Source organism: Pleurodeles waltl, chromosome 4_1 (assembly GCF_031143425.1).
Source record: "Pleurodeles waltl isolate 20211129_DDA chromosome 4_1, aPleWal1.hap1.20221129, whole genome shotgun sequence".
In the NCBI taxonomy this organism is placed as follows: Eukaryota; Metazoa; Chordata; class Amphibia; order Caudata; family Salamandridae; genus Pleurodeles; species Pleurodeles waltl.
This window is the reverse complement of record NC_090442.1, coordinates 1,004,418,587-1,004,431,192: the sequence shown is the minus strand read 5'-3', so window position 1 is coordinate 1,004,431,192 and position 12,606 is coordinate 1,004,418,587. Positions and strand designations below refer to the sequence as shown.

The following is a 12,606-nucleotide window of genomic DNA, read 5'->3' as shown; positions in this document are numbered from 1 at the left end:
CAAGGGGGTGAGTATCAGCACATTCCGCTATATTAGCGCACAGTGGAGGCGTCTGGGTGGGGGAGGAGGGCTGTGGCTATCTCTAGGCCAGGGCGGTTTCTGTAGGCTAGGCCCCTCTGTTAGACATGGCCCTGTGCCCCCGCCCCCCACCTCTGTAGGGTGCTAAGTACAGCTATCCATGGCCCGGGCTCACCTATGTGTGCATTTGTCGTCCATAGACTTGTAGGCCAAGTCACTATCATTGAGTAGTGTACCCCGAGTGCGCGGCGTAGTGCAGTGGGCTTCTGTGTCTGTCCTCTCCGCCAACGGTGCCGCCAATGCATGCACTCAACATGTCTTCCTTTCTTCTCCCCCCCCTTTTTTTTGGTTTTCCTGTTCATGTGTGCATTAGCATCATCAGGCGGAGGAGAAGTGGCATCGGCGCACGAGGGAGCTGCATCTCACATGGCCCCGGAGGGCCCTGCAACCGACTCCGAGTTCACCAGTGAGACAGAGGGCGAGGGGGGCTCCACAACGGGGACCCGTGGAGACGTCAGCGACACCGACACGTCCTCGGAAGGGAGCTCCCTTGTGGTGGCGGCAACATCCGTGCCCACCGCAACAACAGGTACAGCCGCCACCCAGCGCACCAGCTCCGCCCTCCCAGCAGCCCCTCAGCTTTCGTCCCGTGCCCGCTCGGCCAGGAAGCCGGGCATCTCCTTCGCCCCTGGCACCTCAGGTCCTGCCCCAGTTACCCCTGCTGCCCTCAGTGCGGAGATCATTGACCTCCTCCAGACGCTCATTGTTGGGCAGTCTACCCTTTTGAATGCCATCCAGGGGGTAGGAAGGGAGGTGCATCGGAGCAATGCATACCTGGAGGGCATTCATTCGGGTCAGGCTGCCCATCAGCGATCGTTCAACGCTCTGGACTCAGCACTGACGGCAGCAATTGTCCCTGTGTCTAGCCTACCCCCTCCAACTTCCTCAACCCAGTCCCACTCCCCTGTTCCTCTGCCTATCCCAGACACATCTACAGACCAGCCTCCACACACATCAACACCCAAGGGCAGCTCATCCAGACATAAGCACCACAGATCACACAAGCATTCACCCAAGCAACATCCACATGCAGACACAGCAACACCCACTGCCTCCACTGTGTCCCCCTCCTCCTCGACTCCCTCCTCCCTCCCTGTGACGTCTCCACTCACACCTGCATGCACACCACCATCAGCCAGTACGTCCATCACCACCACACCCACCAGAACAGTCCGCACACGTGCAGTCACCACCCCCACTACCATTTACACGTCCCCTGTGTCCTCTCCCAGTGTGTCTGTCACCCCCTCTTCCAAACCACACAAACGCAGGCAGCCACCCACCCAACAGCCATCCACCTCACGACAGCCTCCGTCACAAGCACCTGCACCCAAAGACAGCACACTTGACTCTCCTACAACCACATCCTCTTCCTCCACTCCCATACCCACTACAACTACCCGTCCCTGTCTTTCTAAATTGATTTTCCTTTCCAACCTTGACCTCTTTCCAACAACTGACACACCCCCTCCATCTCGTAAGACTCCAACCAGCACCTCAGCCACCACAAGCCCTGCACCTACTAGGACCATCATTCAGGGCTATTGGAGTCCACCATCTCCTAGGGAAGGAACATCGGCCAGCAGCAAGGGGACAGCCAGCCCACCCCCTGGGAAAAGAAGCAAAAAAGGGAAGGGCCGGCGCCACAGGCCTGAGACGGCTGCCCCCAAGGACACCAGCCTTGCACCGTCACCTGGCCCATCCACCAAGGGAGGCAAGGGCCCCAGAGATTCTTCCAAGGAGGGCAAGGGCCCCAGAGATTCTTCCAAGGGAGGCAAGGTCCCCAGAGATTCTTCCAAGGAGGGCAAGGGCCCCAGAGATTCTTCCAAGGGAGGCAAGGGCCCCAGAGATTCTTCCAAGGAGGGCAAGGGCAGCAAGGCGAAGAAGTCCGGCAGCAGGCGAGCTGCCCAGGAGGGCCCCACCAGCCCCATTTGGGGTGTGACGGAGGACACCCAGGGGCCCAGGAGTCCAGCACAGGAGGGCCCCGCAAGCGATAGGTCGGATGGCGACTGAGCGGGAATGATTGCCCAGATCTGGTTCCCTAGGAACACAAGAGAAGCACCGCTGAACAGGGCCCCGCCGTGAGAAGCACCGCTGAACAGGGCCCCACCGTGAGAAGCACCGCTGAACAGGGCCCCGCCGTGAGAAGCACCGCTCCGCTGGGCCCTTCCTGTCAAGCACCGCTCCGCTGGGCCCCGCCGTCTCTGCACCGCTCCGCTGGGCCCTTCATCTCAAGCACCGCTCCGCTGGGCCCCGCCGTCTCTGCACCGCTCCGCTGGGCCCTTCATCTCAGGCACCGCTCCGCTGGGCCCCACCGTCTCTGCACCGCTCCGCTGGGCCCTTCATCTCAAGCACCGCTACGCTGGGCCCTTCCTGTCAAGCACCGCTCCGCTGGGCCCTTCCTGTCAAGCACCGCTCCGCTGGGCCCCGCAGTCTCTGCACCGCTCCGCTGGGCCCTTCATCTCAAGCACTGCTCCGCTGGGCCCCGCCGTCTCTGCACCGCTCCGCTGGGCCCTTCCTGTCAAGCACCGCTCAGCTGGGCCCCGCCGTCTCTGCACCGCTCCGCTGGGCCCTTCATCTCAAGCACTGCTCCGCTGGGCCCCGTCGTCTCTGCACCGCTCCGCTGGGCCCTTCATCTCAAGCACCGCTCCGCTGGGCCCCGCCGTCTCTGCACCGCTCCGCTGGGCCCTTCCTGTCAAGCACCGCTCCGCTGGGCCCTTCATCTCAAGCACCGCTGGCCCATTGGCAGGGCCGGATCTGTGTCGGGCAGGGCTTCACGAAGCACTCTGGGCACCATGCCTCCTCCATAACCAGTGGATTCTGTAATCCACCAGATGGACTGTGGCTTTGCACTCCCCAGGATGGTACAGTGGGCAATACACCCACTGAAAAGACTTGTGAGACTGTGGCTTTGCACTCCCAGGATGGTACAGTGGGCAATCCACCCACTGTAGAGACTTGTGAGACTGTGGCTTTGCACTCCCCAGGATGGTACACTGGGCAATCCACCCACTGAAAAGACTTGTGGGACTGTGGCTTTGCACTCCCCAGGATGGTACAGTGGGCATGGAGGCCCCTCGTGGATCTGGCGTCGTGGACTCATGTGGCTGAGGTGCACCCCCTTCCCTTCCCCCTGAGGTGCCTGTGGTTTTATTATCTGATGCCCCAGCAGTGTTCTCTCCAATGGAATCGAGTGTCGTGTGTGGGCTTTGCCCATGTGTTTATGCACATTGGCCCACGAACAATGGCATGTAGCCAAGATGTGCCGGACTTTTGGAATATGTATACATTGTTCATGTTGTGATTTATTTGTTTTAAAAATCTCATATTTCACTTAAGTTCAAATATGCTTTAATATACTTCTATTTTAATGATCATTTTATTTTGTCTTTGAATTATTCCGGGGGGTTTGGGGGGGTGTAAATCTGACTTGTTGCTCTGCATTGGTGTGTGGGGATTTGGGGGGGGGGGGGGGGGGTGTCGCGTATGTGTGGGCCCGTAATCTTTTCTCCTCACCCCTCCCCTGTGTCGTAGGTGCAGTACTCACCGTTGTCTCCTGCGGCGGCGTTCGTGCTCCTGGTAGAGGAACAGGTAGACAATCGCTGGTAGGATGTTTAATTCCGGTTCCATGCTGTCCAGATTCCTCGTGGAGTGTATAGAGTTGAGCGTTTTCCCGTTCGTGGTCTGTTTCCGCCGTGTTTTTATCGGCGGGGCTCCCGCCCCGGAAAAGGTGGCGGATTGGTGGGTCGTGATAGGGTGGGCGGTACATTATCTGCCGCCTGTCTGTTGGCGGTGACCGCCGCGCTGTTTGTTTGCCCCGCCGTGGCGGTCGGAGTGTTAAAGTGGCGGGCTGTGTTGGCGGTTCCCGCCAGGGTCAGAATTCCATTTTTTTAACCGCCTGCCTGTTGGCGGGTTGGCCGCCGCTTTAACACCGACCGCCAGGGTCGGAATGACCCCCTGTGTCTCCTATGCAATTGTAATCTCCATTAACAAGCAAGGGGTACTGTAGTACGCTCACCAAATGCAGCGCTAAACTCTCTAAGAAGACCCACTAGCACAAATTAGCAGCATATATATTTTGAGACGAGCAATTTATTTCCCCTCCAACTTCCCTGCTAACACAATTTATCAGCCCTCTTTGTCTATCCATGTGAGGCCTAAATCGGACTCCAGGTCGTATCCAAATTAAAACCCTTTTGCAAATGATGAATACATAGTGCCTCCAAACTAATAATATTTACTTTTTGTAGGAGAGCAATTTGTGCCTTCCGTCTTTTAAAGTATGCTTGCCCACTGTATCACTCTAGTTACACTCCACGTAAATATCCATTCATGTGCCATAACCCTAATCATCCACTTATATAATGTCAATAGCTGTGCCCGACCCGGCCAATAACACCCATTCTCTCCAGCAACGAGCAACTGTATAAGCCAGCCAATAGCAGCCATAACAAACAAAACCCAACAACCTTACCCAGGTCTGAGGAGCAAAAACACCCTGTCAAAAATAAGAGAGCTTGCCTTAACATCACGCTGGGCCCCACCCCATATGGGCAAACAGCACTTGAACTGTAAGCATCTTTGGGTGGAGACTGGAGCATGCTTCTGAAAGCTGGCACGGCCACCTCAAACTTGCATGTTCTTGCTTCCCATAGCTCCCCATAGCCACCACCCCAATCCAGATCATAACAACAGAATATATGAACACCTGACTTGAAAACATACTACAGAAATATGACTCCAAGTTCTGTCCAACTCATCCTTTTTAGTTATATGATCTTATCCGCTATAAATAATGTAACCCTAGGTAGCAGCAAGCTGTCCACATAGCCAGCTATGCTGTTCTCTCTAGATTTAGAGACTTCCTTCTCACCAGAGGTCCGAATGTTATGCCGCTCACTTGCCATGATGTTGGTCTGGCATCACCCTTCTCTGTCTTTTTTGTTGCCTCTCCGTTGCCATGCCAGCCTCTGTCTCCTCTGTTCTCTGATCGTGGGTGTCAGGCTTTTCCGAAACCTCCAGGGGGCTGTCAAAGAAGTGGGCGTTGTTGTCCAACTGGACCCTCAATCTGGCAAGAAAGATCAAAGCATACTGGAGCACCAAATCCCATAATCGCTCTTTCACAGATATATAAGAGGTCATCTGCTCTTGAACTCTTCCTGTAAAGTGTGGAAAGATGAACACTCTGGCATTGTCCACCAAGAAGGCACATTTTGCATAAGCTTCCCCTCAGGAAAAAGTCACGATCCTTGTAATCCAGTAGGCGGGCCACAACTGGGTATGAGTGACCCACCAGTTTAGGGTGATGCATTTCAACTATGTGCGCCTGCACCAAGGCACAGAACAGGTAAGGTCCCTCAGGGGCCACCACTTTGTGCTGTCAGTACTCCAAGTACATGAGCATGGAGGAGGCCTCAATATTCTCGGGCAGGACAACCAACCATATATTATTGTACTGAGCCTTTCCCTCTTAATGTTTCATCCTCAGCACTAGGGTGAGTACATGTTCATCAATCTCACTCTGCTGTTTTTGGTCAATAGCTGTCACAGGTGCTAGGTCAGCCACCTACTCCCCAACCTGGGCCACTATCCTCACCATTTTTTGATGTTGAGAACAAAACAACCCAAAATCCACAGATAAGGTGCCAATGTTGTGCTTCAGCAACTCTTTTGTTGCACTGATGGCTGTCAGTATGGCATCTAACTTGCCCTCCAAAGTTTCTCGCTCCTGGCTGTCTGCTGGTCAGATGTTTACGTTTGCCACTGGCCAGGGCATATTTACCTGCGGGCCCCTCTTGATTGCAGTGGGATCTATCCATTGTAGGCTTCCCTAGGCTGGCCGGTGAGCAACCCTCTTCAGCAAGGCCCCCCATCCCGAGTCCAGAGAATGTAAACCAATAATTTGTGAATGAGCAGTGGTCAATGGAAAGAAAATTAGGCAACCTCTAGCAAGTTGCTGGCTAATATGGCAACCGCTCTCCAACTGTGATTGTCCCTCATGTTACTCCCCCGGCTAATAGCCAATAGATGGTGGGAGGTAATCAAGTCAGCGCTGCCTCGATATGAAGGCTCGGGGCCCACGCGACACAGTCACACAGCTCTGTCAATGATTCGGGTTTAGCTGTCCCTTGCAGTGGCAGCCTCCAGCTTCACATAATCACCCTTGCATGGGAGGTCTGCTGCTCCTCGGATCTTTTCAGGGCACCGGGCATCCCCAACAGCCTCCGTTACCTCAAGATGTTGCCTTCTAAGTCCCAGGTGGGCGGCGCGAATGACAAGCTTCATTTGCTTGGTAATTGGGCCCAGTTGCCGCCTCTGACCATGCTCTGCTCTCAACTCTCTCTCCTCTGAAACAGAAAACAAGAGAGGGAGATTTCAGGATGGTCAGCTCCTGTCCTGCAGCACCAATCACACCTGGTGCTACTCCTTCACCCCGCTTGTAGTCTGCCTCCTCATGCTAGATCAATACCAAGCATAGCTGCTATCTTGACTACAGCAGTGTATCGGGGGGAGCTGATCACTGAGAAAAACCGTCCTCACAGAGACTTGCCCTCTGGTTTTCAACCATGGACACCACAGCCTGGACCCAATGTCCTCACACTCCATTGGGGCCCCTGACCGTGAAGAGTCAGGCATCCAAATCAGAGAGTGGCATCCCGGGAGCTTAACGCCACAACATCATTCACAATCGCAGTGCGGCTCCGCCCTCCATTAAATCTCCACAATCAAATGTAGCCACACCTGTTTCAGAACTAGATAATAGCACTGTAGAAGAATAAGGAATAGTCAAAGACACTGGAAAAAAGTGTAAGTTTAAATAAAACAATTGAAATTGCGGCAAATAGGAACCTGCTATAATACATATGTTTAAAACATTCCTACCTCTAATAATGAGTTTCAACAGAATTGTGCAGAACTTTTTTCAAGTACAAAGTCTGACAAATGATTCATTATCACAGATAATTCTAGAATGGTTGCACAAATTCTGATATTTTACTACGGAATAAGAGATTTCAGTCTGACATCCTTGCAAGGGTACATTATTTTATGCCTTATTGAAAGACTTAGGGAAAAGATCAAGAGTGCCGTTTTCAACACATTAGAGAGCAAACTGTTGCCGAATATAGCCCTGGCCACAGATAGTCATAAGTAAAGACAAGACAAAGATTACAATGTGGCTCAGAGAAGAGACAGTCATATACCAGTGGTTATACCCATTAAATATAATCTTTAAAAAAATTACCATAGTTGTGAAAATTGCTTAAAAGAAAGCTACAAACCACTTGCGCTGGACCAATTTTCAGAGTGAGAGTGCAGCAATCAGTGTTTATGTTACTGAAGTCAATGAGTCAGAAGATAGATTTGGATACATTGGTATACGGTAAAGAAGAGATAATCATTTATTCTTTCTAGAACAAGTTCTATGTGTACAAGTTTCTAGCTATGACAAGTTCACTAAAGAGTGATACCCCACACGTCACTTGCTTATAATGTATCAACCAAAGCAAACATAAATTTCCTCATGAATGTACACTGAAGGTAAGTCACAAGACCCTTATATATTAATGCACCATTATAAAGCCGGCTTTTTATATGCCTCCTGAGCAACAGGGAAGCCCAGGACAAGGACAACATCTCCTTGCTACTTATTTCCAAAACCTCTATTTATTGTCTAGAATAAACATCACACTTGCCATGGTGATTCTGAACCCCTCAAGCACCTTAGCTACTCCTCTACTTCTCCTGATTTGTTCTCCACGTTGCTCATTCTGACGTTAAGTGATTTCACTGCCAGCTCCTTTCATTCTAGATTCTATTGCCTACAATTTGGTCTCCATATGACTTGTGGCACTTTTCACCATCTCTAGATTTATAATAGAAAAACTAGGGCTCCCATCATTTAGACCATGGCCAATTCACTTACCACTGTGGTTTCACTCACTTTAGTGACCACTTGGTATTTACTGAGTGGGTCAAAAAAATCCTGTTTCATCCTCTTTTGCCCTTTCCACCCCATGATGGCCACTACCTATGTTCTCCACACTCATGAAGCACCAGAGCCTATCACTAGGGGCGCTGTAGTCTGCTGTCTCTTCCAGAGTCTCTCCCTAGGCACACTCTCTTAGCTTGTGGGTTGTCCATGACTCCACAGTCCATGCCAGTCCAAGTATACTTGGTGCAGCTGTCAGCCCAGGAGTTCCTCACACACCAGTGTTTAAGTGTGGTCAACTCCTGGTGCCCTCTTTTCCATTCCAGGCACTGGGACACATGATAGCCTACCACTGTGCCGCACACCAGTCTTCAGATGCTGTTCTTCTGTCTCCTTTCTCATGGTCAAAGAAGCACTCATATTACTAGGTGTGATCATGCACTGCACCAGTGCCTCCTAGCCTCACTGCCACTACTCCTTGTCCTTAACAGTGCCACTTGACCCCAGGCACTGGCAGACAGATTGATCCGGGCCATGAACCCCAGTAGAAGAGTGTCCATCATGCTCACTCCTAGACTCTGTCACCCAGTGAAATTTGCTTTAAATGCTGTTTTGAGTCCAGGGCTAGGTGGTTCGAATACAACTACTGCAGCTTGTTTTGCTCACTTTAAACTCTGCCTCAGGTACTATTCGATGGCACTAGCAAAAGGGATTACACATGTTCCTGTTTACCTCAAATAGTTTCAGAATATATTAGACTTTGTTATCTCACTTCTCTTTGAATATTTCAATAGAATGTAAAACCATACAGGCCATGTTGCCATAAACACAAATGTGGAACTAACAAATGGAAAATAGTACCTACAACTTAAGCAGTACTAGTGGAAACAATCAGATGTCCAATACAAAATTAAAAGATTACTGAATTCCACTTCCTTCAAAACACAACTGAGAACACCGGCCATATTTACGGCAAAGTCATGCTGCGCGACAGGGAAAGGGCAGGAATGTGCCATATTTAATTAATATGGTGCATTCCTGCCTTTGCCATCACGCTGGAGCCTTTTTGGTTGTCTAGAGCCAACGTCGTAAGGAGGATTGCTTTTGTGCAGATATTTCTACTTATTACACCTCACCTGGGAAGGCGTACCATTTTGGCATTTTCCACTATTTCTCGTAAATCTGGGAATGCATCTAAATCCTTGGATGTTGCATGGGGACACCAATGCAACACCCACTGAAGCCTCCCTGGGGCAGAGTAACGCAACGCAGCCATTTGTGCTGCGTTGCTTCTGGTTTATCAGGCCACTCAGGGCCATGCTAGTGTCCTTGTGTGACTTGATAAATCACATTTTGGGCTTGTGTTGTGAATGCACCACGTTACAAGGTGCAAGAGTGACTCAACCCCAGTCATAAAAATGCCCCAGTGTGGGAAACAAGATGGGAAGCAGCTCAATTTGCCATAAATTGGAGGAAAGTGGTTTGAATTTAGCATTATTTCCTGAGGTAGCTACTAGATTGGGTAAGGGAAACAATTGTCACAATTGGAAACAAACCCACAAAAACTGGTGCTAGTAAAATTTACTAGCATATGCATGGAGTTATAAAATGGCTGGGTGCTTTTTTTATCCAAAGCAAATCAAATATTAAGTAACTGTTGTGAAAAATGGCACAAAGCAAAATTAGATGAAACAAAAATCACATACAAAAGGATGAATTACAATGAAGGATACGTCTGAAACAAAGATTCTTAGAAACTGACAGAGATATATTATAAATACCTATACTCTACAAATTATGATCAGTCTTTACAGGAACTGCAATTTAAAACATGAGATTTGCAATTCAGCAATACAGCAGAAATTCCTCCTTTCCAAATGGCAAGCCTCGACCAGGTTACAGTATTATGAAGAGGATATATCCAATCCATTAGTCAAAGTATTTACATTGCTCCTGACTACAAGCAAAAGTTCTAAGACAGTGGCGGAGTTTTTGATCCAAAAGGGCTGGTGCATGTCACACATTCAGAATAATCACTGATTATAAATTATTCTCATTTAGATCAAGTGTATTTAAACTTATGCCGTGGATATGCTGACAAATGAGCGTGGATTTGGCTTTAGTTGACCAATGTTTTGTGTCTCTGTAGTAAGACAATGGCTCAAATGAACATACACCATTTAAAAAAACAATCAATATGCACTTTATTCAAGAAACATGGGAGATAACAATCCAATGAAAAATTGCGATAGATGATCAGACTCAAAAACAATTTGTGCACAGAAGTTTCCATAGAGGCCTTTGTAAGTATTTGGAAGACTCTAATTAAAACATCTAACTGCACCTTAATAAAGAAAACATATGAGATCTGTGGCAAGTGGTAGCCATAAATTGTTCAAATAAAGTTAAACGTATCCCTGTTTACTGTGCTGGGGAGTGTGTATCAGGATGGTCATATGTTTGTTAAATGGTAGGCCTCTGCAAAAGTACTGATTTCTGGCTACAAATACCTAAGACCAATTGAAAATGTATTTTTGTGCATTCTTAAAGGATCTTATATTTGCACTTTTTTGTGGTAAAAAAATGGGATATAAAGCACATCTCTCATGATGCTATAGGAAAATGAATAAGATGGGTTTTGAAAAGAGATTGGCAGTAGCTCAAAAGTGGCAATATACGGATATGCAATCGAAAAACATTTTGTGGAAAAAGTTCATTAAAAATAAATATATTAGCTTTCTAAACATCTCACTACCTGTGAATGATTTTGATATATCACTACTGTGAAGACATTTCACTTATGAATATCGTTAAAACTTAGGAGAATGTAATTTATGAGGTAATTTGTGTCTTAAACTAAAGTCAGCACTGGAAGGTCAATATATATTATTAACCAGAACATATGCTTCAGAACGAGCTATTGTTAGTGTACTGCTTCAAAAGTTAATAAATAAATGTGAAAAGTCCTTATTTCAATTTCTGAGGATTGCACAGGTGTGGTCTATTATCCCTTTTTATAGCATGGTCTGTTATCCCTTTTTATACATATCTATGTGTCCTCCTCAGATTCTCACCACTGATCTCTATAGGGTAAGAGTGCATTTGATTCACTTTCTAGTGCTCATTATCTTCTTTCTACCTTTCCTTTCCTTTGTGTTCTAGTTACATCTTTGTCGCACAGTTCTTCTAATTGGCGGGTAAGTTATGCACATGTACATTGTTGTTAACAGACTACAGTTTTCTACTTCTCACTGGAAGCTGATAAATATTTGAATACCCAAAGCATCTTCTTCTCTTTCTGTCTTATCAATTACATAAAAATATATAAACATTACTCTTCATGAGGGTGTAGGATTAGAGATCCCTGATGTGCTCTTCTTTCTATGAGATGCATTTACGGCCCCATGTATACTAGTATTACTCAGATCTTGTCAGCCTAAAATAGTGGACCCTGTGTTCATGGTCACCCTGATTTTGCACACCTTTCTGCACCCTATGAATCAATTCCTCCAAGCATCTACCTGCTCAAGAAAAAAGGCCATCATTAAAAATAGCAGCAGGTAGAGAGGTGATCCAAAGGTCCTTTAATGGAGTTTAACAATCCTGTGGTGAAGTAAACACCCTGGAGAAGGCAAGTCCCTGCTACTGGCCAATATCGGAGATAGGTACGAGCATTTGAAAATGGCCCCTTGGAGAGTCTAGATCTAAGTAAATTGGGCAGATGGGCCAGGTCTGGGTTGTCAGCCACATTCTAATGCCCCGTCTGAAACATAATTAAGACAGAACAGAGCAGCAGGTCTCCCAGGACTGCACAAAGTAGATGACATGAGGACTGGCATCTGGGAAAGTTTTATAGAGACTGAGTGAGGAGAGATCACTCAGCTCTCGAGAATCTTTGGAAGACACAACACAAATACAACAACTAGTGAGGCACAGGGGTAAGGTGTTTTGACTTTAAAGCAAACATGATTTTATCTGGCATGTTAAGTCCACATTAAGACTGAAAAACAGCGGTTTATGATGGTGCAATGGGACTGCTGACAAGGGTGGAATCCATCCACCGGCAACTGCTGTGCAGCATTAAGGTGAAAGGCATCCATTCAGAGGTTAGATACAACTGCTCTGAGGTCCCAAGAGCTTTCCAAGCCCAAACAATGCTGTGGAGAGAGACTAAGACACCGCTCAACCTAGGCCAGAAGGACACAATCAGTCACAAATGGTGAAGAGGAGCACAGTGTGTTCCCATACATTGAAGAAGACTTGGGTTCCTGAAGAAGGTAAGAAGGAAAGAAGATCGCTTTGGAGGTTTCTGGGACAGAGTCCTACAAGCATAGAGGCCCCTTAAAGGGAGGAGCACTACAGGAAGGAATCCAAGGAACATTCTGAAATGTCTCTTCTGAAGCAATGTGGACAGAGTATCTATTGCAGAAGTGGGAATTCTTGGGAAATGAAGCAAGTGCACCCCTGGCAGTACTTACTTGGGGTACCAACCTAAAGCAGCAAGCAACTTATCCACGGCATCTATGACTATCATTAAGTGGTTTAGGCCTTTAACATGTTTGGATTCATCTCACTCAACCAAGATTCAAAATGGGAGA

The 12,606-nt window shown here is 48.0% G+C and overlaps 1 protein-coding gene across 2 annotated transcripts in view; it reads right to left on the bottom strand.

Annotated features, from left to right (window-relative positions):
* Positions 1–12,606, bottom strand: part of ATXN7L1 (ataxin 7 like 1) — a 530,170-nt gene that overhangs the window by 393,817 nt on the left and 123,747 nt on the right. The window lies entirely within an intron of this gene.